The sequence below is a fragment of the Acomys russatus genome, chromosome 18, assembly GCF_903995435.1.
Source record: "Acomys russatus chromosome 18, mAcoRus1.1, whole genome shotgun sequence".
In the NCBI taxonomy this organism is placed as follows: Eukaryota; Metazoa; Chordata; class Mammalia; order Rodentia; family Muridae; genus Acomys; species Acomys russatus.
Genome location: NC_067154.1, coordinates 19,747,749 through 19,774,275, shown reverse-complemented (window position 1 = coordinate 19,774,275; position 26,527 = coordinate 19,747,749). Strand labels below are relative to the sequence as shown.

The 26,527-nt window shown below is 43.4% G+C and overlaps 1 pseudogene; it reads left to right on the top strand.

Moving 5' to 3' along the window:
• The first annotated feature begins 1,111 nt into the window (after positions 1-1,111).
• LOC127202013 (40S ribosomal protein S15-like) lies at positions 1,112-1,546 on the top strand (annotated as a pseudogene).
• The last annotated feature ends 24,981 nt before the right edge of the window (positions 1,547-26,527 follow it).

Here is a 26,527-nt window from a genome sequence, read left to right as displayed (position 1 = left end):
GTTGGAAGTTTGTTACGTGCAACTCCAAATTGCTTTGTAATTAAAAGCATGTTTTTCATTATGTAGTATTCAGTCTTCCACAAAAATTATTAGAGATCCTTCTGAACAAGGACATCCGTATCATCACTGGAATGAAAGCATCAGGCCTCTAGCAAAACGTAATTCAGAAACTGACAGAGTCAACCACCTTATAGGATCATCCATCATGACTCACACCATCTCTGGCTCTCGCACCGGAAACTGTTTACAACTGCTCAGTACTCATGTGGACAAAGCATTCGTTTGTAAAAGAAGATGCTTTCTACATCCTAGGACATGCATACTTCAACATATGTCATAAGTAGATAGGATTAAATACTTAAAATGCAACACTTTCACTTATAATTAATAGTGTTGAGGGCACAGTCTCCCCTCCCCACAAATACAGTGACACTGCATTTGAGAAAAGGGCAGAGGCAGGAAGGCCCTCTTATCCTTCCTGCCCTTCTTGTCCGGATCTGGCCATTAGAACTTGGGAGAGACTTTCCTGACCTCTTGAAGCAGCTCACAAGACCCTCACAGAAGAGGTGAACCCCTACATGTAAATGGCATGGGCCAAAGATATGGGGATACCAAAAAGTCTTTGAAGTTCTTGGCAGACCTTCTTCATTTATTGCCCAAACCTATTTTTCCACAACTGTCCACTTCTTTAACTAGTAATGTCTAAGCCCACCAGCTTAATAACTGTTGGAGGTTATTATTGTATGAAGTCTCCACTACCATATATAAACTTTAAAAGAAAAAAATATGTCTCTCTTTTTGTGAATGTCTTTTTGTTTGAGTAACATGAGTCATGAACCCAAAGTAGACTTCTCTTCTCCTTTGCGACTTTTGGCCATTTCCTAGTAACCGGTTTTACCATCTCAGGAGCAACGCATGAGACCCACACTTGTTACCAACCAACAAGGAAGGCTTTCTAATAACATGCATTTAGAGTAAAGGTAGGGTGTCCTTACATTTTATTTTGAGTTTTTCAGTAATATGGTTTCCTGCTTTACGTTAGAACACCATTCTACAATTTCAGTCTTATCTAAATACCATTATAAAACAATTTCTAAGAGCAGCCGCCCAGATGGCTGAAGAGGAACAAAAGAAGAGGCAGACCTGCCACAAGTTCACCTACCACGGCATAGCTCTGACCCAACTGCTGGGCACGTCCTATCAGCAGCGAGCGACAGAGGCGGGCACTTGAACAGTGGCCAGAGGCAGAAGCACCCCGCTCTACTCAAGTGCCTGAGAAAAGCCAAGGAGGCAACCACCCTGGACAAGCCCAAGGTGATGAAGACCCACCTGAGGGACATGATCATCCTGCCTGAAATCGTTGGCAGCAGGGTAAGTGGGTACAGCGGCAAGACGTTCAACCAGGTGAAAATCAAACCAGCAATGATGGGCCACAACCTGGGTGAGTTTTCCGTAGCCTACACATAAGCTGGTGAAGCACAGCCAGCCTCGCGTCAGTGTTGGCCACTCCTCCCAGCTCACCCTCCTCCACAGCTGTGGCCACTAAAGACTCAAGTTTAGTCCAGGAAAAAAAACGTTTGTTTCCAAGAAATAAAATCTGTATTGTGCTTGGCGTCTGCACTCACTTTCTACGAAGTCCTAAAACTGTTTTTAAAGAGATATGTTGAGGGATGACAAGAGTGGTGGCACACGCCTTTAATCCCAGCACTTGGGAGACAGAGGCAGGCGGATCGCTGTGAGTTAGAGGCCAGCCTGGTCTACAAAGTGAGTCCAGGACAGTCAATGCTACACAGAGGAACCCTGTCTCGAAAAACCAGAAAAAATAGACAAACAAACAAAGGAAAAACAAAAGAACAGAGTCAGCTACAAAGTGAGCATCGCGGCAGCTTCACCTGCACGTCAGCACTTTAGATGTCTTCCACTCTTACCCCAATCAAGAAGGTTCTATTAGAAGAAAGCCGATTGATGGAGGAAGCACGCCATCGCCAGTTCTCCCTGGAAGGCTCAGTACCCAGGATCACCTTCACCATGCCCACAGCAGGGAAGGCCTGTTTAAGCAAAGCTTTTTGGTGACAGAGGGCCCAGGGGAACCCTCTGTAAGAGATCACCACATATTTTCATAGTTTACAAGGATAAAGCAAGTAGGGCCTCAGTTGTTCATGAATAAGGCCTCTTTAGCATTTTAATGAGAACATTAACTTGGCTTCTCTTGGTTTGGCCTTCCCAGAAAGTCTGTTAGCCTTAAAGAAAGTTACTTACAAAACCAATAAAGAAATTGCAGGCCTTTCTGTGCCCCCAAGGGCACCACGGAGCCACACACAGCGACTGTATTATTTCTCTCTGGAACTAGCCTGTATTTTGATCAGACTACAGTTTGGTAAATGAGTCAAACATCTAAGGAAATGCCTTCCGCCCTGTAGTGCTGTATGCGCACTCATTTTATATCAGATTTGTTCCCTAATTTACCTTTTATGTTATACACAGCTTTGAATACAACGGGTGGCTCAATAAATGTTAGAACACACTTTTCTGCCGTCCTCCCTTAATCACTGTCTGCTGCCTGCATTCTCTCTTGCCATGTGACCGATCCCCACCGAAGCTTCAAACTGCCTTTCACCTGGGGCCCATTAAATTCAGAAGACAACCCACAGAGCTTCCGAAGCCAAAGGTGAACAAGAAATAATTCCCAGACTCCGTGACTTAACATGAATTTCTGCTTCATCCTCTGAACAAAATCTGGGAATCTGGAGCAAAGTGAATAAAAGAGTTTGTCGCCTTTCAGAAAGCCAAGAAGACGAGAGCCTAAAGGAATCAACGTCCAGGTCACTCTACATAGAGCTTGTACATTTGCTGAGCACCTACTGTGCAGAAGCGGTGTTCTAGATAGGGTGAGAATTCCTAGACCCGAGACAGACCGGAACTCCATCCTCACCAAGCGAGAGAGAGAGAGAGAGAGAGAGAGAGAGAGAGAGAGAGAGAGAGAGAGAGAGAGAGAGAGAGAGAGAACCAGCAAAATAAAAACATCAGCAGGCAAGGATAGGAAGAAAATACAACAGAGTGATATGATCAGAGAGCACAGCAGAATTCTTAAAACTCATTTAAAGACACGGAGGAACTTTGAATTCATATTCATAAGCAAAAGAAGCAGTGACTGACCAGAGACGACATGAGCTACGTGACATGACGGTCGCCAGGAGCTGTGGAGAGCAGATGGACACAAGAACACAGAAGACTCCAGGGCAGAAACTATTTGTATGACACCGCGCTGGTAGATGCGCGTCCTTGCTGTGTCCAGATTTCTTGAATTTGAAACGCCAAGATGAGACAGACCCTCACATGAGCCATTGGCAGGTGACAATGTGTCGATGTGCCCTATGAGTGTGGACGCTGATAGCCACGAGGAAATGGTTCGGAGAACTCAAGTGTCTTCGTTTGCTTTATTCCCTCTTGTTCTAGTCTTTTCGTTGCTGTGATAAATGCTAACACCAAAACAACTTGGAGAGGAAGGAGTTTGTCTGGCTTACGTGTCTCCATCACTTGAGAAACGTCCAGTCAGGAGGACAAGCAGCAGCCTGGAGGCAGGAATTGAAGCAGACAACAGGAAAGGGTGGCTTACTGCCTCGCTTTCTCCGTGGCTTGCTTAGTCTGCTTCCTTCAATACCACAGGACCACCTGTGGAGGGTGGTGCCGACCACAGAGTGATGCCTTCCCCCTCCCCCCATCATTAATCAAGAAAATAGCCCACAGGCTTACCTGCAGACCAGTGTGATGAAAGCATTTTCTGGACTGAAGTTCCCTCTTCCCAGATGGTCCTAGCTTGTGCAAGATAACAAAAGAGTAGAGTAACCAGCACACTTCCTTAGTGGGTGTGCAAAACAGACATATATGTTTGTGACTGTATATGCATATAGATATGGTCATATGCAAATGTATGTCACTTTAATATAGTGATTTGGGTCCTGTGGGGTGTTTTGTTTTGTTTCTTCTTATTTTGTTTTTGGCTTTTTGAGACAGGGTTTCTCTGTGTAACCCTATTAACTCATTCAGGTAGACCAGGTAGGCCTTGAACTCAGAGATTCCCCCTGCCTCTACCTCCCATGTGCTGGGATTAAAGGAATGAGCCACTACACATAACTCCAAGCAAATGTTTAAAAATGTCACCAGCTTCCCAAGGAATAAAGAGAAAGGTCTGCTGTTCTCAGAGCTGTCCCCATGAACTTCAAGGACACTGAGGGTAAACAGGAAGAGTCTGGCTAAGCTCTCACAGGCAGTCAGCAACAATGCTGAAGGCAAAGGGAGGCCAGGCTTCCTCACCAACCACGCTGTGTACCATACACCTCTGCATTTCTTTTGAGGTGCCCTGCAGGCACTGCTCCTGGTGTGAGGACATTCCAGTGTGAGGTGAGGGGTAGGGAGGGAAAACAAGACGCAGCTGTCTTCCTCTGTCATTTTCCTTTGTCTCATCCTGTCATACATGCTAGTTAAATAATCCATAAAATGTGGCTGAGAAAATGAAAAAAAAATTATTAACACCAAAGCCAGGCTCACGGAGAGAAAATCAAATACTAAGGTGCAGTGTGACACAGGTTTTTAAAGAGACATTTTAATTATCAACAACAGGCCTCTACTGCACATGCCCATGCAAAGGCCTCCTGGGGGATGCACGGATGGAAAATCCATGTGGGGAAGGACACACACCAGGACTCAGTGGCCTCATGGGATCTGTGTACACACCTCACCTGAAACTCTTAACCAATTATTTTCTCAGAGCCTATTAGCACACTCCTTTTATATAAACACTGTGGAAGGCAGAGGCAGGGGGATCATCCCATGTTCCAGGCAAGCTTGGTCCACATTGAAAGTTCTAGTCGAGCCAGGACTACATGGCAAGACCCTGTCTCCAAAAGAGAAATAACAGGCTTGAGGAGACTGTGCCCTCAGTAAAATGCTTCCTTTGTTGAGCGAGACCCCCTGAGTAAAAAGCCTGGCATGATGGTATGCACTTGTGACCCCAGAATTGGGCAGAGGACAAAGGGATCATTGGGGTTCAGTCGCCAATAGTATAGTCCACTTGGTGAGGTCCAGGCCTCCAAAAGACCCTGTCTCAAAAAAAAAAGTACATGCTTGAATAACAGCTGAGATTGTCCCCCAGTTTCCACACATAAGTGCAAACACACACACATATACACACATAAGCCAAGCAAACAAAACACTGAACACAAGCTGGGCCTGGTGGCACACACCTTTAATCCTAGCACTTGGGAGCTAGAGCTAGAGGCAGGAGGATCTCTCTGAGTTCCAGGCCAGGCTGTTCTACATAATGAGTCCAGGACATCAGAGCCATGTTTAGAGACCCTGTCTCAGCAAACAAACAACAAAAACATTTGAACAAATCTTAGGAAAAGGACAAAACTAGAGTCAACACATTCACAGGTCTGGTCTCTGTACCATTTAAAGGACTAAAGTGCAATTAAGGAAGACAGATTAACTTAAAAACATTTAGATTCAGGTTAAAGAAAGCCAAGATTGGGGGGGGGGGGTGGACCTGGGGAGCCTGGAGGGTCCGTCTTGTCTGCAGACAACACGGGCCAGTTTTGAATAAAGGCTTCCATCTCTCCCCTGCCAGGTGTCCCTTGGAAGGTCTGAGGACACCCACCTTATGACATTGTGTCATCTGAAATGGAAACACGGACGGGGAGTCCACCTCTGCCCTGTGAGTCAGGCCTTTCGTCCCTTTGTACAGGGGGTGGTTTGTTTTCCTGTTGATCTGTACACTTCCTCTCTGCAGCTTTTCGCCACTATTTTCCAACGGACTCCTCTTTGTAACCACAGCCCCACAGAGGGAAAACAGTTACTGGTTCCCACAAGAACTGGACTCAGAATATTCCGAGAAGAGGACCCAGGGGACAGGAGTTTGAGAAGCCTGGCTGGTTGCACACTGACCTCTAGTCCAGATTAGAAAAGTCACTCTTCAGGGCTAAACATGAGGATTCACGTATATTAAGAGTTATTCAATCTCCTCCACCATGAATTGTCTTAACCAAGTGCTTTGATGTGAACTTGTATTTGCCCTGACTTGAGAGAAACTGCTCTTGGGATTTCAAGCCAACGTCCTCTATCCGGGTCACGTTTCTCTGTGTATTCCACCGTGTAGAAACTGTTCCACTGCTTAGGCGCATAGCGTTTCCATCTCCACCTTCTTCTAACATTGAAGTGTTCTTTCTCTTTTTGGCACAGGTGGGTGGTGGATCTGCAAAGCCAGTGCAAGAACAGCAGCGGATGAGGGTGAAAGCTAACCGGAACTAACCAGACACGCACTGAATCTGACCTACAAGATCCTGGTCCTTGGGAGTGTGAAGGCAAGTGAAGGGGGTGCGGTATAGCTGGGAGGCCTGGAGATCAAACAAGCACACAAGCACGAACGATGGTGGGGAAAAGCAGAACAGATACAAGAATGGATCCAAGAAAGAAGCACCTCACCACCACGAGGCATCCAAAAGTGAGTCCTTGGGTTGGGAACAAACGGATTCAGAGTGCGATGGCAACCTATGACTGGGGATTGAAAGGGAAAGGTTGGCTGCTCTTCACCCTTTACAGCAAAAGCCACCTCCCTCCAGCACCTGATTTCTCTCTTCCATTCGCAGTCTGAGCCCATGTTAAATGTCCCATTAACTTTGTGTGACACTTGATACTATAAAGACACCAGCACATACTCTGAAGCGCCTGTGCAATTGCACACACTAACGCTCTTGTCAAACGCACCGCTTACCTCTTCTGTCTTTTCATTCTCACAATCAGACATAAGTTCTATTAGACAAATTGTACAATGCCCCCCTGAAAGCAACTACATTCAAACTTTTGATCTTTTGAGGAGAGTCTGTGTGTGCTGTTCATCCCTCTTGTTCTTGCCTTATAATAGATGACTGATAACTCATACTGGTTCAGTTTATTTTGGAGTTAAATGATACACACTGTTGCATCTGGATGTTCAGCTGTGCTGTCCTATGGGGCTAGCAATGAGTGGGCCATGCCATCATGGCTCCCGGCTAGTGAGGAGGACCCCGTCCACTCAGGAGCACCATTGCTGAGCTATGAAGGTCAGTGGATAGGTATATGAAATGCCTTTTGACTTCTGATACTTTTCAACTCAATGTAGGTACTACATGGCATAGCCCCATGGTAATTTGAGGAAAATGTGTCCTATGATTTTCACTCATCTGGACTTGTCTACTACAGAACTGACAAGGCAACAGACGAGGATTTCTGCCAAGATGAGTAGCTGTACTCTCAAACTCTGAGCCAAAGCAAACTGCCCTTTCTACCGCTGACTTTGTTGGTATTTTGTCACACCAATGAGAAAGGTAATGAATAAGTACACACTGTGTTAACTAGAGTGTGAAAGGCCACTAGCATCAGGTACGTACAATAGATCTATCCTGGACTAAAGAACATCTCAGACACAGACTTCAGTTTAGCTGCTCACCAGCTATGTCATCAGGGCTAACTAACCTCACCTCCTGACTCCAAGTGCCCCCATAAGCAACAAGGACAATATTAAACACTACGCCAGATAGAAATGAAGCCGCAGACTTGGCACGCTGTTTAGATGAGCGAATTTCATGTAGGCTATTTATCTTCCCTCATTCTCTCACATTTCCCATGACCCCTGACACAACAACCACCTTGATAATGGCATTTCCAATATGCAAAACACTGTTTGAAAATAAATGGCCAAGCACTAAGTTTCTTTGCACTGACAGTTTCCTCCTGCACTAACATCAAGCTTGTCTGCTCACGGTCTTGAGGTCAGTTGTCACTCAGAGCAGGTGTCCAGGGAACAACAGTGACTGTGAGGTAAACACCCCAGGGAACTGAAGCTCACTCTTCTAGGCACCAGTACTCTTTATATCTGAAAGCGTTCAAAATGTTTTTTTTTTTTTTTCCCCTCCTGACGACTATGTTAAAACAAAAAGCAGAAAGATTATTTTCTGATTTACGGCTCTCGACGTGAATTTAGATCTGATGCTGGAATAAAAGTTGGCATTCCCGGAATTAAAATAAATAAATAACTCACTAGCTTTGTTCAAACTGAACGCTCCCACATTTCTGTGCTATGTTCTCCCATATCAGTTCTGCCCATGCTCAGCAGCTTCCCCCTCCCCTCCCCACCCCCACCTCCCGCCCCTGGAAGCAGAAGACCCAGGAAGGAACGGGTTCACACTGTTGCCATCTTCAGAGAATTGCCTAAGAGCAATCCCCAGGAGCTCCTGATGGCGCACACACATTTCCTAAGAGCGCCAACAAGCACCTCTCGGCCAGTGAAGACTGCTTTCTCCATGACCAGCTTCACATTAAAAAGGGTTCTCAAGAATATCCACAAAGTGCATGGACAGGGTACAAAGTCTACAAGCTGTGCAATCACTGTTTCCTCTTTCTAGAGTTTCACCTGACTCTTGGTTAGGCCCCTTATTTCCTTACGGCTTCATCTGATAAGTAAGGCCTAAAAGAGTGTGTGTGTGTGCGCGCGCGCGCGCGCGCGCGCGCGTGTGTGTGTGTGTGTGTGTGTGTGTGTGTGTGTTCCAGATGGTGGAACTGCTGGAAATATAACTATCGGATAGGTGTGGTATGGGAAAATATAATAAATAAACGATATAATTTACACACCTAATGGGATATTTATCCCATCAGGAAGATATTAACTTTGTGCCATGGCAGCAAAGATAAAAAGAATTAGCTCTCTTATTTCTTTCTCTCACTTCCAATAGGGTAGAAATATTGAGCCAGGAATAGAAACATATCGATCTTTCGTTCCTGTGTCATATGCTCTTAATAACCGAACAGCCTACCGTATCCTGAAATACGTCAGCACTGCCCAGGAAAACACAACCTCATGGGCTCCTTTTTATTTTTTTTCCTAATAACTGAGTACAGTTCTCAGCGACCTTCTGTGCCACCTACCTCTTCACTCTCCACTTGGTTCATATATTAGCCCATCATTACTTCGCCGCAAATGATACATACATGGTCTTTGCACCAAAATCCAATGTGACTTCCTTAAACTCCAACTTTGTTTTATTAAAATAGAAACAGCCAGATGAAATTTATTCATAAAGCTCACACATAAAGGAAGTGGGCGCCCTCGGAAAACAAGTGCACCATTGCTCGGCATGCACACCTGAGGGTGTTAGGAGTGCTGTTGCTCCCAAGAAACCTGAGACCAGGGGAGCCTGGGCTGGAAGCCATGTTGAGCTATGGCATCCAGATAGACTGGTTATTTCTTTAATTCAACTCTACACAAAGTATGAGTTCCTTGAGCACCATACCAATTTCAAAGGGCGCAGGAAAATGAATAAAATGCATCACATCTGCCTTAGAGGAAACGCAATAAGACCAAGTGCCTAAGAGCGGTTGACATTAGGAAATGGTTGCCAACGACTGAATCTTAGCTTTCCTATGCTTGTGTATGAAACCCGGGCAAGTTCCTCTGCCTTCCTGACCCAGGGTCCTTATAGGAATAGGCTACCAGGACTAGGCTAGGACTGTAGGAAATTTCTTATGACATCGCCATAGGATTGACTAAGTTATTAGTCATAGCATTAAAAGCACCTGAACACCGCACAGTACTGGCTGAGTACCACCATTGTGATTGCCGTCGTCACACACAGACGGCCCAGGAGCTAAGATAAATTATTTTCATAGTTAGTAAATTGAAACCGTAACAAAACAAATCCTGGGAAATAGGATAAACGTAACCCAGAAAACTATATTCCAGGTTCCATCAATAGTTCCTGCATCAGCCTGAAAAATCCCAACTATGCCTGTTCCTTAGAGGCAGGGGAGGACGGCGGGGGTGGAAGTGGGAGAGGAGAGAGTGGGGCACCAAAGAGCAACATGTAAGTTTCTCACCAGCATGAGACAGCAGGGACGGCCGCCAGGGAGACCATGGACATCCTTCACCCACATGCTTACCTTTTCCTATGTCTGTGCTCATCTTCCCATTGCTTACAGCTCAGTTGTAAAAGACTGTTAGATGTAGGAAGGCCCTTAGAACTCACCTGACTTAATCCTCTTACTTTATCCAAGAGAAAAAAATTAAACAGTGAGACGAAAACCTTGCCCAGGTCACCCAGCTGCAAAGCGACACAGACAAAGCTGGAACTGAACTTACCCACCCAGTACTGCCTTCCTCAGGACAACCAGGGCAATGCAGCTGTCCGCCTGGCCTTTGTCCCATTTGGCAGATACATCCATTTTTCTCTTGGGAAGGAAATGTCGGAAAATATTTTTAAATGAATTAGCAAGAATCTTGCTGTTTTAAATTCAATAAATATGCTTTATTATTAACTTCATTGCTGGCTAAGCCTGAAATTAAGTTTTTCTATGCTTGGACAAGTATTGCCCAGCCAGTAATAGGACACCAGACTGCAATTAAGCAGACCTTCTACTTAGACTGTAATGCATATGCACATGTGCGCACGCACACACGCAGGCACGCACGCACACCACACACACACCACAGACACACACAAACACACAGACATGCACACACATACACACACCATATACATACCACAAGACACACACACACAGGTACACACAGACAGGTACACACACACATCCCACATACATACCACACACACACACCACAGACACACACAAGCACACAGACATGCGCGCGCACACACACACACACACACCACACCACACACACAGACACACACAAGCACACAGACATGCGCGCGCACACACACACACACACACAAACACAGAATCAGTAGACCCTTAATCAAAAGGGAAGCTTTAGATCTCATTGCCACTTTTCCAGCCTATGCTGAGAACGGGAAGTACTTAATATTTTAAGACACAGCTCTCTTAACAGAAACGTCAAAGCACTGATTTCTCTAAAAAAGGAATCCACTTCCTGGTGCTACCGATGGCTGTTTCCACCCCAACAGCCAAACAGCAGCCCATCAGGTTGGTCAGCCAGCCATCATATCTGGCTGGCTCCTAAAGGTCCCTCCCCAGCATGCTTTGTGCAAACCAGTGTGCAGCTGCCTGTGTGACCATGCTTATACTGAGCCCTCCATACCCCGGTGGAAAATTAAAGCTCTGAAGCCAGAGCCTTTTACTCATGTATGAGAAACAGACCCTGTGGATCTGCCTTTCTGTTGTTATACTACAGAACCGTAAAGATAAGAATCTAAAACAAACATTTAGAAGCAAAAAGTAAGCAAAAGGGCTGTGTTTGCTCCAACCCTCTGCCTTCCATTCTCCGGACCAGGAGTGGCATATTTGCTTCTGCATGTGGGGCTTAAAATGTATGAACTGACTATACTGAAGGGAAAGGTTCTGGCCATGTTCCCACGGTAGCTTACACACATGAATCTGGGCCACTAAAAACATCTTAGTTCCATGATCTAAATAGGTGTTTGCTTTGCATGGTCTATACGTACACATATGGTCTGGACATGCATGAAGCTGGCTCACTGGAGCCACACTGAGTGTGTGTTATCTAGACAGCTCTAGCCTTTACTGTTACGTGTCTGCCTGTCTTTAGCTTTCTTTCTTGGCTGACACAGGCCAGCTACCTGGGGTAATTGCAACTATAGATTGTTCTAGTTTCATGAGACAAACCCACAACCAAAAGCAGTGAAGGGGAGGAGAGGATAGATTTACACTTCCAGGCTACGCTGTTCGTTGCTGAGGGAAGCCAGAGTAGAAAGGCAGGCAGGCATGGAGGTATGCAATGTGCTGGATTCCCCAGGTTCAAGTTCAGCTGGCTTTATTACACAGCCCAGGATCACCCGCCCAGGGAATGGTGCCACTCACAGTGGGCTGGAACCTATTGTATCAATTAACAATCAAGGTAAAAACCCGCAGACCAGCCTACAGGCCAGTATCTGATGAGGGCGATCTCTCAACTGGAACTGCCTTCTCAGAAGGTCTAGGCAGTGTCAAACTGACAGTTGAGCTAGTTAGGACAGAGATGTTGTTCTTTGACATTAACAGAGATGCTGAAATTTAACATTAGGAAAAGCAGAACACTTTCCAAAAAAAAAAAAGGAAAATCAAACATTCAAAGTTTGAAGAATTGAGCTAACATTTGAAAGTTCCTATGAAAGAATTAATAATAATAATAATAATAATAAGTTGTTGCGTGCATCATTTTATCTTGCATGCAGGCCAGAAGCAGCACCTCATTCTCTCCAAATGCCTGTAAGGGGGGTAAAAAAGATACGCTGCAAATGTAACAGGAGTTGAGCTCCTGGGGGAACCAATTAGATTTAAGCTACTTCCAAAATTCTGTAAAAGAAAGCAAAAAGCATTGGAAAATAACTTGGCACTTGAAATGGCATTTTACATGTTCTTCTCTGAACCCATGGAGAACTTCCCATGTAATGGCTAGGTGCCATGCTTATAAAATAAATCCTGGGACTTTAATAGAATAGAATTATTAGCTAGTAAAACAAACTTAATTTCAGAGGGAGAATGTGGGACATTGAATCTCATAGGTACTTCAGCCTTCATCTTTGGAATTTATTAGCAATAAATATACAAGCAAAGAAGGCCAAAGCTACTCTGGGGGAGAGGTTCCTCGGATAGCTGGCCTCTGTCTAGAATCTGAAGTTCTTAAAGTTATCTAGTCTTGGGGATGCTGTGTTACAAGGCCAGAAGACCTTTGAAAGCCACGCAAGCTTTAGAATGGCCTTGGGATAATCTACAGCTGGGGCATCTGTGGTGGGAACAAAAGAGAGAACACAGAAGAGACTACCCTACTGTGTTTCCCTGGTGACAGAAGCAGGCCTGGGCTTTAGCTGGTGGCCTGAAGAGGCCATGGCAATCCCTGATTTCTAGATCTCACCATAGCTCAGTACACTAATAGAGGTGACTATTTCTGAGTTCAGTTTAGCCCTTCATAATTAGATGCATAATTAGAGGCAAAACAGATACGTCGAAGAAAACAGAACCAGGCAAAAGTCATGGAAACTGCAAAAGAGACCAACTTCAGTTGTTTTCTTGAGATGGTTTTCCTTCATCCCAGGATGAAGCAGCAAATGGTACCTTCTCCAAAGATGATTAGAGGCCCCATGAGACTCACACTACAAATCTTACTCAAGTTTATTTCCTCTTTTTATGGTACCCAAGAAGTTTTGGTCTAGAAAGCCAAAAATATCAAAGGAAAAAATAATAAAAAGTCATAATGGAGTTACTAGACAAAAACAACCTTTTGTTTTTCCACAGAGTCGAATATTTTAACAGTACCATCTCACTTTTCATCTCCCATTTAAAAAAAAAAAAAAAAAAGGATAACGCCATGCTTCTAGCACAAAACCAAACCAATGACTGTTAGATTCCTACTCTAAGTCAATCACTGAACTTTGTCACAAAACACTGAGGACAAAGAACTCATCTATTGTCTCTGCAGACATGACCCTCAAGCTAACGATGAAGCCACCTATTTAGGCAGGAAACAGCCTCACTAGCAAAAACTTTGATGATGGGAGGGTGTGGGCCCTTTCAATGGTGCCTACTCCATAAAGTTCTCACCAGGAACACTGTTTCTCTCACCTGAACATGTCTGTCTTTTGGATCTTAACTTTCAGTTATTGATGTAGATGCCTTTTTGCACCTGAAGCTCGTTGAGAAATGATGCTTTAATGACTGATAAGAGCAGTCAGGAAATGTGGAGTTCATGACTCCTGTGTGGCCGATGGCTGTATCTCTGTTACTGAGTGAATGAAAAATGAGGACATGATGGCTCCCAGGCATGGCTGAGGAGAAGGTTTATTGTAGATATGAGAAAGAGAACTGCCAGAGGCATCTGGAAGGGTCCAGAATGAACTGGGCCAATAGACTGAACCAGGCCAGGAGAAAGAGGGGGTAGGGGGAGAAGTGAGAGATTGGGGAGTTAAAAGAAGACCCACTGACCATGGCTGAGGTCATCTGGGAGTCCGAGAGGCTGGAGGAAGAGCAGGGAAGCTCAGGGTCTGGAAAACTTGAGAGTAGTGGAGTGGGGTGAGAAGAGCCAGGCCTCTAACAGGTATGGTGATGCTGAGAGCTACTGGCGGCACTTGCTTTGATAAGTTAAATATTTCTCCCAGGTTTCTTCGAGACCTAGCACTGAGGGACCAAAGTGACCAGCTAGAAAGGACTTAACCAGCTCTACCTGATATTACAACTAAAGAATCAAAGGGAGAGAAGGACACATGGAAACTAAGACTGGTAAAAACCTGATTCTCGGGAAGCTTCCCCTCACACATATATTTAATACGTAGCACATCCTGGTGACCTTCTGAGTAGTCGTGAATGGCAAGCAAAATGGCTTTTCAGCCAGCATCCTTGGTCCCAATAGCACCGGCTAATCCACTCTAGCGGTAGCAATCATTGGGAGATAATAATTAGATCTGTGATTGGGGCTCTGGCCCTCTTCCGGGGACTGCCATCCTACAGAGAACAGGCAATCCTTAGAAGCAACTGAGTTCCCATGTTTGCACCTAGCACACCAAACGATAGGACCTCCTCAGGGAGCAAGGATTAAGATCTAAACAAGTCATCGCTCCTCCATGCTTTGCAGTGCCACTCAGTCACAGGCCCCTAAGTCTTTCTTCAGGTTGGGGGAAACAATGTTTTGCCTAATTAGGATGCATACATTGTACTCAGGACAACAACAAAAAACCTCATGATCACAGTTAAATAACAACTGTATAAGCATTTGAGCTTTGAAATGGTTTCCAAAGAAACAGCATCCAGGATGTCTCTTTACAGCATTTTAGAAATGGCTGTTCTCTAAGCATCTTTCTTCTTTTCGGCCTCATTGTGTAAATCATGTCGTTCCTCTTCAATTTCCCAGGATCCCCAAGGTCATTTTCTCCGGTGTTTGCTTTAAACAGGACTTGGTGCCAAGGAGTCTGCCTTAAATTTCAAGTTCACTCAGATGACATTTCCCACACTGTCTCTGCATAGTTCCCTGCATCCAGATCTAGTCAATCTGCATTTTTTTTTTTTTTTTTTTTTTTGCAAGAATTTGACTTCCTGGTAATTGCAAATCACCTCCTCATCCATGGTTTCCTTTTCCCCTGGGCAGGTGACTGCCAGGAAGGCAGTGGAGAGGAGGGGCTTTGTGAGGCTAATGAGGTCTCCTCAGTGCAGTACTCAGAGCTGAAGTGTGGTTCTCTGGGGAACCCAGGTGAGCTGGTGTCAGGGCACAGCTGAGAGTCATTTGGGCACCTGGCTGTTCCCCCTAGAGCCAGGTATTCTAGGTCCACAGGAGTAATCTGCTAACAGCTTACATAATGCAGACATGAGTCACTCTACTTGGCAGTTGGGACTCAGAACTATGGAAGGCTTTAATTCAAAAGGAGTCTTGGGGGGGGGAAAGCATTAGATGATGGCAGAAGTATATTTACTAAGGCGCTGGTGGATGGGTACATGCCAATGTTATGGACATCTGTAACCCTATGTGTTTCCAGCTGACTTCAAGAAGTGTTAGCCAGAGCTGGAGTGCAAGCTGGCTCCCTGAGACTAACTGAATCTGCAAGCCTAGATTAAGATTGTGAGCTCCACTTGGCACTCAGCTATGGTTGCCTCCAGGACATGCCAAAGAGGGTGAGATCTCGACCTGGCCCCATCACCTACCCGACAAGCCCTGCTCAAGTCAAGACAGCTGTCTGAATCTTTTAGAAAATCCAGAAGGCAAATACACATACACACATACACACACACACACACACACACACACACACACACACACAAAATAGTACAAAATACTTTTGAATCTCCAATTATAAAATGAGCATAGTGGCTCACCGCTGTAATCCCAGGATTATATGAGTTCAAGATTAATCTGGGCTACACAATGAATTTCAATACAGGCTGGATAAAGAGCAAAACCCTTTCTTAAACACACATACAACCGCAACAGCAACAACAGAAATCTTCAGATATACATGAAGTTTCAACAACCATAAACTAAGAAGCAAACCAACCAAGCATCTAAGATAGGTAAAGTTGCCCTGGGGACGGGGGGTGGGGTGGTCTGTTCTTGTGGGATTGGAATGACAAAGGAAAAATTACCTTCTAATCAGGGAAGAAATCAAAGAACCCAGGTTAGCTATTAATATTTTGTAGCAAAAGGTAAACCTAGAAGTTCATGAAATATTTCAGAACTTGATTTGCATGACCTCATTTCATAGTCAAAATAGCCTTTGGAGATCAATGGTTTGAGTGAGAAATATCCCCTACAGGGCTCATGTTTTGAGAGCCTGAGCCCAGCCCTTTGGAGCCTTTGACATATGGTGCCTCGTGGGTTCACTGAGGCCTTTGGAGATGTACCTTTGAGAGTCAGACCCACCTGTAATTACAATCTAGAGCTCTCTGCTTCCTAACCCACCAAATGCACTCCATGTTCCTGTACCGTGGATGGGATTCACTGGTCGCCATTCTCTTCCCACCGGGACTGTTTCCTGTGGAACTGTGAGCTCAAATAAACAGTTCTGTCAAGCGGCTTCTGGCACGTGACCGGAAAAGTAACTAATGCAGTAGTTGATTAGGAGTCACGTTTGAAGATGAGGAGATCAAACTTAGTGAACTTAAGTGGTTCGCTCTAGTTTCTGCATGTAAATGTCAGAGACGGGATGTGAACGCAAACTACCAGTTATTTCTGCTTATCAGTATCCCCGAGAAATTCTCAACCAGCGTTAGATACTTGCAAGAAGCTGAAAGGGAGGAGGGAAGAGGTGAAAGACCGAAGAAGAGGAGGGAGCTGGGGCAATGGCTCAGCGGATAAAGCACGTGTAATCCAAGGGTGAGGACCTGAGTTCAGGTTCTGAGAATCTCCTTAAGAACCCAGATGGGTAGGGTGGCTCACCCAGGATCCCAGTGCCCGAGAGGCAGAAACACGAAACCTCTGCTGCAAGCTAAGTCGACAAGCTCACGGTTCAGTGTTCAGTGTTTATCGAGAGGTTCTCTGGCCTCCATATACACATCTACAACTGCACACACACACACACACACACACACACACACACACACACACACACACACACACACACACACACACACAGACACACAGCTAAACAGGAAAAAAAAAAAAGAACTGGAAGTTAAAAAAAAAAACAAAAAAAAAACAAATCAGTGACATATCTCTCCAAACTCCCTGCCTGTCAGTTAGTTCCCTTCTGTTATGTTGCTTCATGAGGTAATAGGAGGCCCCAATGCTAAACCATATGAGTGTTTACCCACAGGGAATGGGGTGGTCCTCAGCCACATGACTCTTCTGATTGATGAAGTTCCCTTACAGACCAGTGCCATGCTCACAAGGTGGCATGCTTAGTCAAGGGTGATTCATCTCCACTTAGCTGTTTCAAAGGGTCCATGTCCAGGAACTGAGTGCTCCTGCGTGTCTCCTGGGGAGTTTGGGGAGGAGGGGTGACATCATGAGAATAATGTCTGTCTTCTCTCTTCTGACTCACCCAAGAATGTCTAAGAAATTCTGCTGTTTCTGGCCCAAAAGCAATGAGTTATTCCATCTGCCAAGCAAATTCATATGGAAAAACAGCATACCATTTATGAGAAATTATTTAGCCAAAATTGAACCAGATTGGGGTAAACTTTACCCACATCCTTTGCTCTCCACAAAAACATGTGCATACATTTCCATTTTCATCTTGCCAGAAGCACGAGAAACCAGAATTTGCTCTCCTGCGTGCTCCCAGACTACCTTGTACATATTGCTAATTACAGTGCTTACTATAGTGTCCTATAATTAGATTTTAGGTGTCTGCTTTCCAACTAATAGAATAGCTCCTTTCCCCCTTCACATCTCTATTCCAAGCATCTGGCTCACACTTAACAAATATTTGTTAAACAAACAAATGAGAGACTGAACGGGAGAGTGAGCAAATGACAGCTTGCCCTAGGGCTCTCTTTATGGGGGTTAAAAAAAAAAAAAAAGGTCTTTTTCCTCTGTTCTTTATGACTGGAGAAGGTTTGACACTGCTAGACTGGGAGAGGATACTGTTTGTTTGGGAGATTAGGTATCCAGGATGTTTGGGCACCTAATGGATAAATTTCATGGATAGTTACAAGTACACACACACACACACACACACACATACACATATATATATGCATCCATATACCTAACAGTGTCCTTTGCTTCTTACTTTAGACATCTCTTAGACCCATCAAGCCAGCTTGATTTATTGCTTATCTTCCTTAGATTTTAGTAATTTAAATAATGAGATTCATTACTTTAACAAGATTTGGCAAATGGGGACAGGAGATGTGACTGGCTATGCCCTCCACTGTGGTGCCCATGCCCCGATATGTTTCAAGGATGATGGATACTGGAGACCCCGCAATACCTTGTGCAGGCATAGTCCTGGTTAGTGTGGAGGTTATGGTTGTTAGGAAGGGGGAGACAAACAGTAAGATGAGTAAGAAACAGTATCTATGGTAGATGGGACAATGACAATGCTGAAGGTCACAAACAAAGCCAACAGCCTGATCAGAGGGAGGCAACTGTCTCCTAGACAAAGTGCCTTTCATGTTTGACCCAGAAGGGTGTGTGAGGCCTACTTGGCTAAGAATATGAGAGGAAAGCCAAAAGTGGTGACATTTGTCTTTAATCCCAGCACTTGGTAGGCAGAGGCAGATGGATCTCTGAGTTCAACAGAGCAAATTCTAGGACGCCAGGGCTACACTGTCTCAAAAACCAAAACAACAACAATAATTACAATACAACAACAACAACAACAATAATAATAATAATAATAATAATAATAATAATAATAATAATAATAATGAGAGAGGGGAAGAGAAGGCACAGAAAACATAGAATATTATAAACAAAGTAGTAAACAGGAAAAGGGAGAGTTTTAGTAAGAAGTGAGCTCAGTCTTCTGCTATTTCTGAGGACAAAGAAAAGTCACTGGAGGGTTTTAGTCAAGATATTTTTAGTGAACTTTCAGAGAGACATGAGACACTTGTTTGCACATTCTACCATTATGGTAACAAGCAGATTCTCAACATTTTCCTTTGAACAGGATTATTTTGGACACCAAATTGGGGACAGATTGCAAAACTGTGGGAACAGATATACTGGGGGCCAAGTAGGGTGCCATTTCCACACTCCAAATTGGGTGTTAAGGATGACACTGGAAAGGTAAAGAAGTCAATGTGTTCGAGAGAATAGTTAGAAGACAGCATTAACAGACTGGCGAATGATTAGTTAAGGCTTCAGAAAACACCAAGTAGGACCAGATAAGAAATGTTAACACCTCGTCAGCATATGATTTCTATAACTATTACTAAGGTCTTCTGCTCTTAATTAGAATGTGCACATTTAAAAAGGAAAATCAAACATACAAATGAAAGACTTCTGTGCTGGTAATAAAACTATTAAAGGGGAAATAAAAGGCCATGAGGCTGAATTTGTCACAAGGCTGACATATGCCAACCTTTAGACTCAAAGACGGATGTTGGCATCCAGAACAGCAACGCAGAGCTCCCAGTCTGGAGCCGGGGCATCTGAATGGCCACAGCCACTATTTACAGGAGAAGAGACAGTGGGGGAAGGAGGCTCTGTCGGTTCAGATACGCTCTAGTTTAAGACACTTGACGAGTATCACTCTAGACACTGATGAGATATTTCAATATTGCTTTTGGAGAAAAAGAACTAGGCTCCAGGTAACTTGGGGTAGTCATAAGGTAGTTGTCCCAGTTTCTATTCTATTGTTATGATAAAACACTATAACTAAAAGCAAGCTAGGGGAGAAAGGGCTTATCTGATCTGTCCTGATCATGGCCTATTATGAAGGGAAGTCAGAGCAGGAGCTCAAGGCAGGAACCTGGAGGCAGGAAGTGAGGCAGAGGCCATGGAGGAGTGCTGCTTATTGCCTTGTTCCACATGGCTTGCTCAGCCTGCTTTATTACACAGGATGGAGCCACCTGACTGGGGTTAGTGCTGCCCACAGTCGACTGAGCCCCCAAATCAATCTTTAATCAAGAAATCCTCCCAAACACATCATTTATATGGCAATCTAACAGAGGCATTTTTCTCAAATTAAGGTTTCCTCTTTTCAATTGACCCAAGCATATGTCAAGTTGACAGGAAATTAGCCAGCGGAGTAGTCTAAGTTATAGTAGCCAATCAGCAAGACTGAATGGCTTTAGTAACGCATTTAAATCTATTCCTACTTAGTTATTCCAAGAATTCAGATAAGGAAAAAAAGGACAATGATTTTAGGAGCTTGTTAAATAGTAGCATCCATTCCACTCAACAGAAAGGAAAAAAAAAAAAAATGCCCTGGGCGGTGGTGGCATAGGCCTTTAATGCCAGCACTTGGGAGGCAGAGGCAGGCAGATCTCTGTGAGTTCAAGGCCAACCTGGTCTACAAAGTGAGTCCAGGAAAGGCTACACAGGAAAACCCTGTCTCAACAAACAAACAAAACAAAACAAAACAAAACAAAACAAAACAAAACAAAACGACAAAAACAAGCCAGATGCAGTTGTAGGAGATTTTTACAAAGAGCTTTTATACATATGGCCACACCCCACTTCGGGGGAAGTTAGGAAACAACCTCTTTAGTGGTGCTTCTGAGATAGAGAGTAGGGTGCCCCTGGGTGGACAGCTGTTAGCACTTCGCACCTGAGTCACCAATACAAACCCACAAAAAACAGAAAAGCATGAAAATAAATGTGATGGTTTGGATGAGAATGGTTCTCCTAGGCTCCTATGTTTGAATACCTAGTCTCCAGTTGGTAGAACCGGTTCAGAAGGATTAAGAGGTGTGGCCTTGTTGAGGAAGTGTGTCACTGGAGGTAGGCTTTTAGTTTCAAAAGCCATTCCCAGTATCTCTCTGACTCCTACTTGCTCATTAAGATTTGAGTTCTCATCTGTTCCCGCTGCCATGCGCTTGCTCTGCCATCGTGAACTCTAACCCTCTGAAACTGTAAGCCCAAATTAAACACTTTCTTTCATAATTTGTCTTGGCCGTGGTATTTCATAGCAGCAATAAAAATATAACTAAGACAACGAATAAAAACAATTCAGACAACAATGGATTCAAGAGGTCAAGCTCATAAGACCCAGTTCAGAGCTTGAAAGTTGAGAGATAAACTGAAATTAAAAGGAGGACTCAGAAAATCAGAAAAACAATGCAAATAGAACCAGGAGATTATCCAAGATGCTTAGTGGACAGATGCAAGAATGAGTACAAATTTAATCATTAAGTATTGAGTCCTTCTCTGACAAGCTGACACGTATTAGGTACATCCAATATCTGGATGAAAAATGAGCCAAATTCCATTTAAGAGAAAATGGTGAAATCAGCTGTTCCAAAAAGCAGCTTTTCATTCTCATGCAAATGGACTGCTTCAGGGCGATGGATCATTGTAGTCATTTTTTTTTCCATTCAGTTTTATGTCCATAAATCAACCTACACAGATAAAATATACATACTGTATCAAAATTCTATATGGCCTTCCAGACATAAACATATTAACATGACGATGAATGAATGCTGTCTCTGTATACGCATGCACTCAAGACTTAACAGAATTCTTTACCAAGATGCAGTTCTGTTGTGCTTCCGTTCTTATGTGAAACTCCATGCTCTCTTCTTTTTCTCAGCCTTTGGCCCCCACCTTTCAACCTAAACGTATTCTCAGTGAGAAGACTAATGAGAAGATGCTAGCTCCTGTGACATTTCAAACCCTGCTCCATTTGTACAAAAGACCTATGAGTCTGTAGCCCAGGATGGTCCATGAGAGCATCGAAGATCCCTCTTTGGCTCTTGTACACAAGAGGCCTTAGCTAGAAAGATAAGAACCCAGGATCGTGTTGGCACGTCAGATCACCCACAGCAGAGTAGTACGCATCACTCCACCCTCTACCGTCTCTTTAGAGTACAGGATTTGTGGTACAAACGTGATTCTGAGAGCTCTACATCAAGAATATTCATTTTTTGGCAGAATAATAAACTTGCTTATAAATAAGATTGAAGAACAAAAGACAAGCAGATTTTTAAAAAATGATCAGTCCAGAAGGTACCCATAGTAAAGAGAATAAAGCCGATAAACTGTTGTCAAGTTTAAATTATTAATGTACTCAACCTGACCAAGTTAGTATTTATAAGCCTGACTTCAAACACCATGATATTCAATAAATATAAATTGAAGAGAGTAACAATGCTGCCCGCATTTCCTCACTAAATGACACTTAGTGGCTGACAATTCTACAGCACACGTCACACTTACTGTCTTATTCTTTTACTCGTGTCCACATCACAACTCATACCAGGCATGAACTTAACAACTGCAGATGGCTGCTCAGGTAGCAAAATTAAGTCTTCGTTCTATTGGAGAGGCAATACATGTAATCACAGAAAATCCTTGGCAAGTTACATTTGTGCCCTGATTTTTGAAATGTGATTTTCCATCAGCTGCATCCAGGAACTCTTTCTTATTACAACTTTTACAAGGTTTTCATTATCCAAAGCCTGCAAGCTTTGAATCTCATCTGCAAAGTGCATCTTGAGGTCTGTTGATGATACTGATAATATATGGAACAGGAAAACCATACCTTTTCCTCCTTCCATGTTAAATAACTTGAAGAACATTCTGGAATCTGTCAGCAAGTGTTAAAAAATGGCAGGAGTTAAACAAGATGATGTGTACACTGCCTGGGCACTTGGTCAAATGAACAAGTGAGTATGAGATTCATTATTTGAACACTAAATCTAATGCCTTGAGGTGGTACCTGGGATGAAAATGTCTTGCAAAGAGCTCCTCATCTCTCAGTCCAGGGAACTGAAGACATTAACAATGTTACTCTCCCATCTGCACTGTTCATCGTTCTCTGTGCGTCACTGCCAGCACATCTTTGTCTTGGGGCACTCCCACCTGCTACGCTCGCTAAGAGTTCACTCGTGGTCACCTCTTAGCAGTAAGCCTTACTCTCAGACTCTCCAGACTTTAACTATAGGAGGAGGAGACAGTGCTAATGTTTCTGTTTGATAATCTGCCTTTTTATCTCTGACTAAGCCAACAGTGACAGAGAGCTATGGGATGAAAGAGAGGAAGTGGAAGTTTCTGTATGATCAAAGTGGAAAAGCTGTGGATTCAAAAACAGTAGTGATCCTTACCAACTATGTTTCTCCCAAACCAATTCCAAATAGTTTATTAACCACAGAACTGGAACAAAATTTAAGGGACAATTTCTATAATCTTGGAGCAACAAGATTTTGCCCAGGGTTATTTTTCTGTCCAATGCTATAGGTTGATCCTTTGATTGATTACATATCTCTTCAACAGATGGAATGTTCTAAGTCCAGGTGAAAACATAATAGTCAAGTAAGGGGGAAATTCATATTTGCCACATCGCCTAATACCTAATTTACTTTGAGTTAACTTATGAGGGGTTAATCTGTCTAATATGTAAAGAGCTCTTGTAAAAATCCAAAACCTGCTGCTAGAAAAGGCACACCAAGTGAAAAAAAAAAAAAAAAAAGCATACAAAGACCTCCAGATTGACATGAATTCACATTTTAAATGAAAATTGTATAGGGAAATAAGGATTGAAAACTGCTGAGCCATTAAAGGAGGCAAAGTGAGCACTACTAACCCAGTCACACAAAGTCAACTGATAAAAACCTCACAGAAAGAGCTCAGTGCTGCTCAGAGGTCTCATCAAAACTCAGCCTAGTAAATGACTTCAATGCAATCAACAGGGAGCCAAGAATTTGCCGTAGCCCTTTGAACAGCAAACCTAGTCATGTTATTTAATAATAATATCATATACCCACAAATCAATGCTGCCCAACTACAAAGTTTTCAAAATTTGGGTTAAAGTGATATAGTTCTATTTTTAAATGAGTATTGTTATATGCTCAGAAGAAAAAGAAAACCAAGACAAAAACTCTTAAGAGGCTATTTAGCAAAATATATATTATTATCTCTGAGAAGTAGGAATGGGGATTCTTTCTCCAAACCTGCTGCTTTCTTTCATCACACGTCTGAAGTTATATGGTCGTTCTTACAAAGGGCATGTATATACATATAAAGTGCCTTGGTTATAAGATTCCTATGAGATTACACATGGCCTCACCCAGCCTTTGACTGGTTATCTGCTGACAGGTCAGTACAGAAAGGAGAATATGTTGAGACAGCCTCTCTCCCAAGATTCTCTTAAGCAAACAACTTTGGGAACTAAAGATGGGACAGAGGGACTTAAAGTCTTCTACAGTTGTAACAGTTTCGTCATTCCTAAGTCTCTCGCCCCCTACACACCCCTAGAAAGGGTCACAGCCTACTTTTTCCCCTGGGAGACAGGAGAGAGGCTGCCCTTCACTGTGTGTGCTAATAAATCCCATCTATTAAAGGTCACACTCTGGTCTCTTTCTGCCTTCTGTGCCTACGCTGCCTCAGAATTCTAATATTTGTAACAAAAGTCATTATCAACAGTTCTCACTATTTAAAAAAAATAGAAAGAAGGCAAAAACTTGTCTACATATGCAGAGATTAATAGAGGCTACATGTCTGACAAGGTTACCATTTTAACTTTACTATAGCAACTGCAAAGAACGCTGCCAGTCCATCCACAGGACCACCTCCATTCCTCTCTGAATGAATAAGATCAATTTCCTTATCCGAATCATTCTCAGTTTGCTGCATTTTTTGCATGGCTTCAGGATAGACTCAGGCAGCAAGGAGGGATGAAGAAAAGACAGACATATAGTCAGAAGGCTGGGACTGGGTGGTCTAGGCTACTGGAGAAATCTCAGCCTTCCCTAGGCTTAGTACATTGATTATACAGAGTTGAACAGAGAAACGGAGTTGTTGCATACAGCTAAAAAAGGAAGGCAAGGTTATTATAGACAGATAAACAAGGAGACAGTGTTTATAGAATACAGATGGATCAAGGAAACCGGCTTAGCTAATCTCGGTAGGAGCATGCTTTATAAGCAAACAATCTTAAGGCTGTAAATAGTGGGAGGAGGAAGATATGGTGGGCATTTTCTGCACTTGCTGTCAACACACTTGGTCCATGGAGGATGGCTTTGGCATCCCTCTGAGATTGAGGCTATGGGATTCTTTTTTTTTTTTTTTTTTTTTTTTTTTTTTAAGAATTATTTATTTATTATTATGTATACAGTGCTCTGCCTGCATTACATCTGCATGTCAGAAGAGGGCATTAGATCACATGATAGATGGTTGTGAGCCACCCTGTGGTTGCTGGGAATTGAACTCAGGACCTCCGGGAGAGCAGTCAGTGCTGGTAACCTCTGAGCCATCTCTCTACCCCGGCTGTGGGATTCTTGACATGGCCATGGCCATGCCAACAGCATGCATTCCCTGAGGACTTTCTTCCCTCACTTGTCTTTGCCCCAACAAAAGCTGGATTCTATTCTGATTCCACAGAGCATAAAATCAATTGATTTGTATTCAGTGGCTCATCAGTTTCATAACATAGAGGAGGTGAGACAGCTTTCGCCTCACTACCCCCCCCCCCACTCTTTCATCTGTTTTACCATCTTTAAAAACAAAACAACAACAACAAAAGTGAAGGCATTTTAGGCTCAAGGAGAAATCTAGGAACTGGTCATCATTGAGCTGCACTGCCTCTTGCTGTTTTATGTCTGGGTTTCACTAATAGTTCTCACTAAAACAGATGGGTATCAGAAGAATAGGGGGGAAAAATGAACCAACCAAAATGTCAACTAAGCTTTAAGTTCCACGGCTTTGGTTACATAATAGAAGCTGAGTTCTACCATATTAAAGATGGGACTTTATCAACCATGGGGAGTCTAGGGGAAGTGGGGGAATCTGGCTGACTGGTCTTTCTGAGAACAAAAGAAGTAAAAGTTATTTATAGTGACCTTTTAATGTTTACCTTAGAGCTGCTAATCAGGTGTAAATTGTCACCCCATGGATATGCATAATCAACTTTATTCCCCTTGCTAATTGAGAAATAGAGCTGTTAATGTCAGGAAACATTTGAAAAATGTACCAAGCTTGCTCAATGGAGCAAGTTCTTTTTAAAAGTCACAGTTTCCATATGGTGAAATCATGTAAATTCAGCTCAAGGAAGAGAAAAAAAAAAAAAAGAATGAAAAAAGAAAAGAAGACTAATTGGTTATGGAGATAGCCCATGCTGGCAAACAAAAACAAAAACAGAAAAACAATCTAATATCCCCAAATTTAGAAAATGTGGTCTCTTCTTATGTTCAAAATTAACCCCTTTATTCCACTTCCTCCCTTCATAGTAGTTCCTCCGGGCTGAGTCTACCTGGCCCACCTGCAGTAGCTCCAGCTAAGCAGACACTGGCAGGTCCCTTAGTCACTGTGGTCTCCATGAAACGTCCTGTCAGCAGAAACCTTGGGGAGCACTATGGTGGGCACCATGTGTCAACAAGGAAATTGGGTTCCCTTCTTTGGGTTCTTACTCTAACAAAATAATTAAAAAATGGACTCAGAAGGATGTCCATGGACATTTTGATTAGCATTTAAAAGGAAAACAACAGG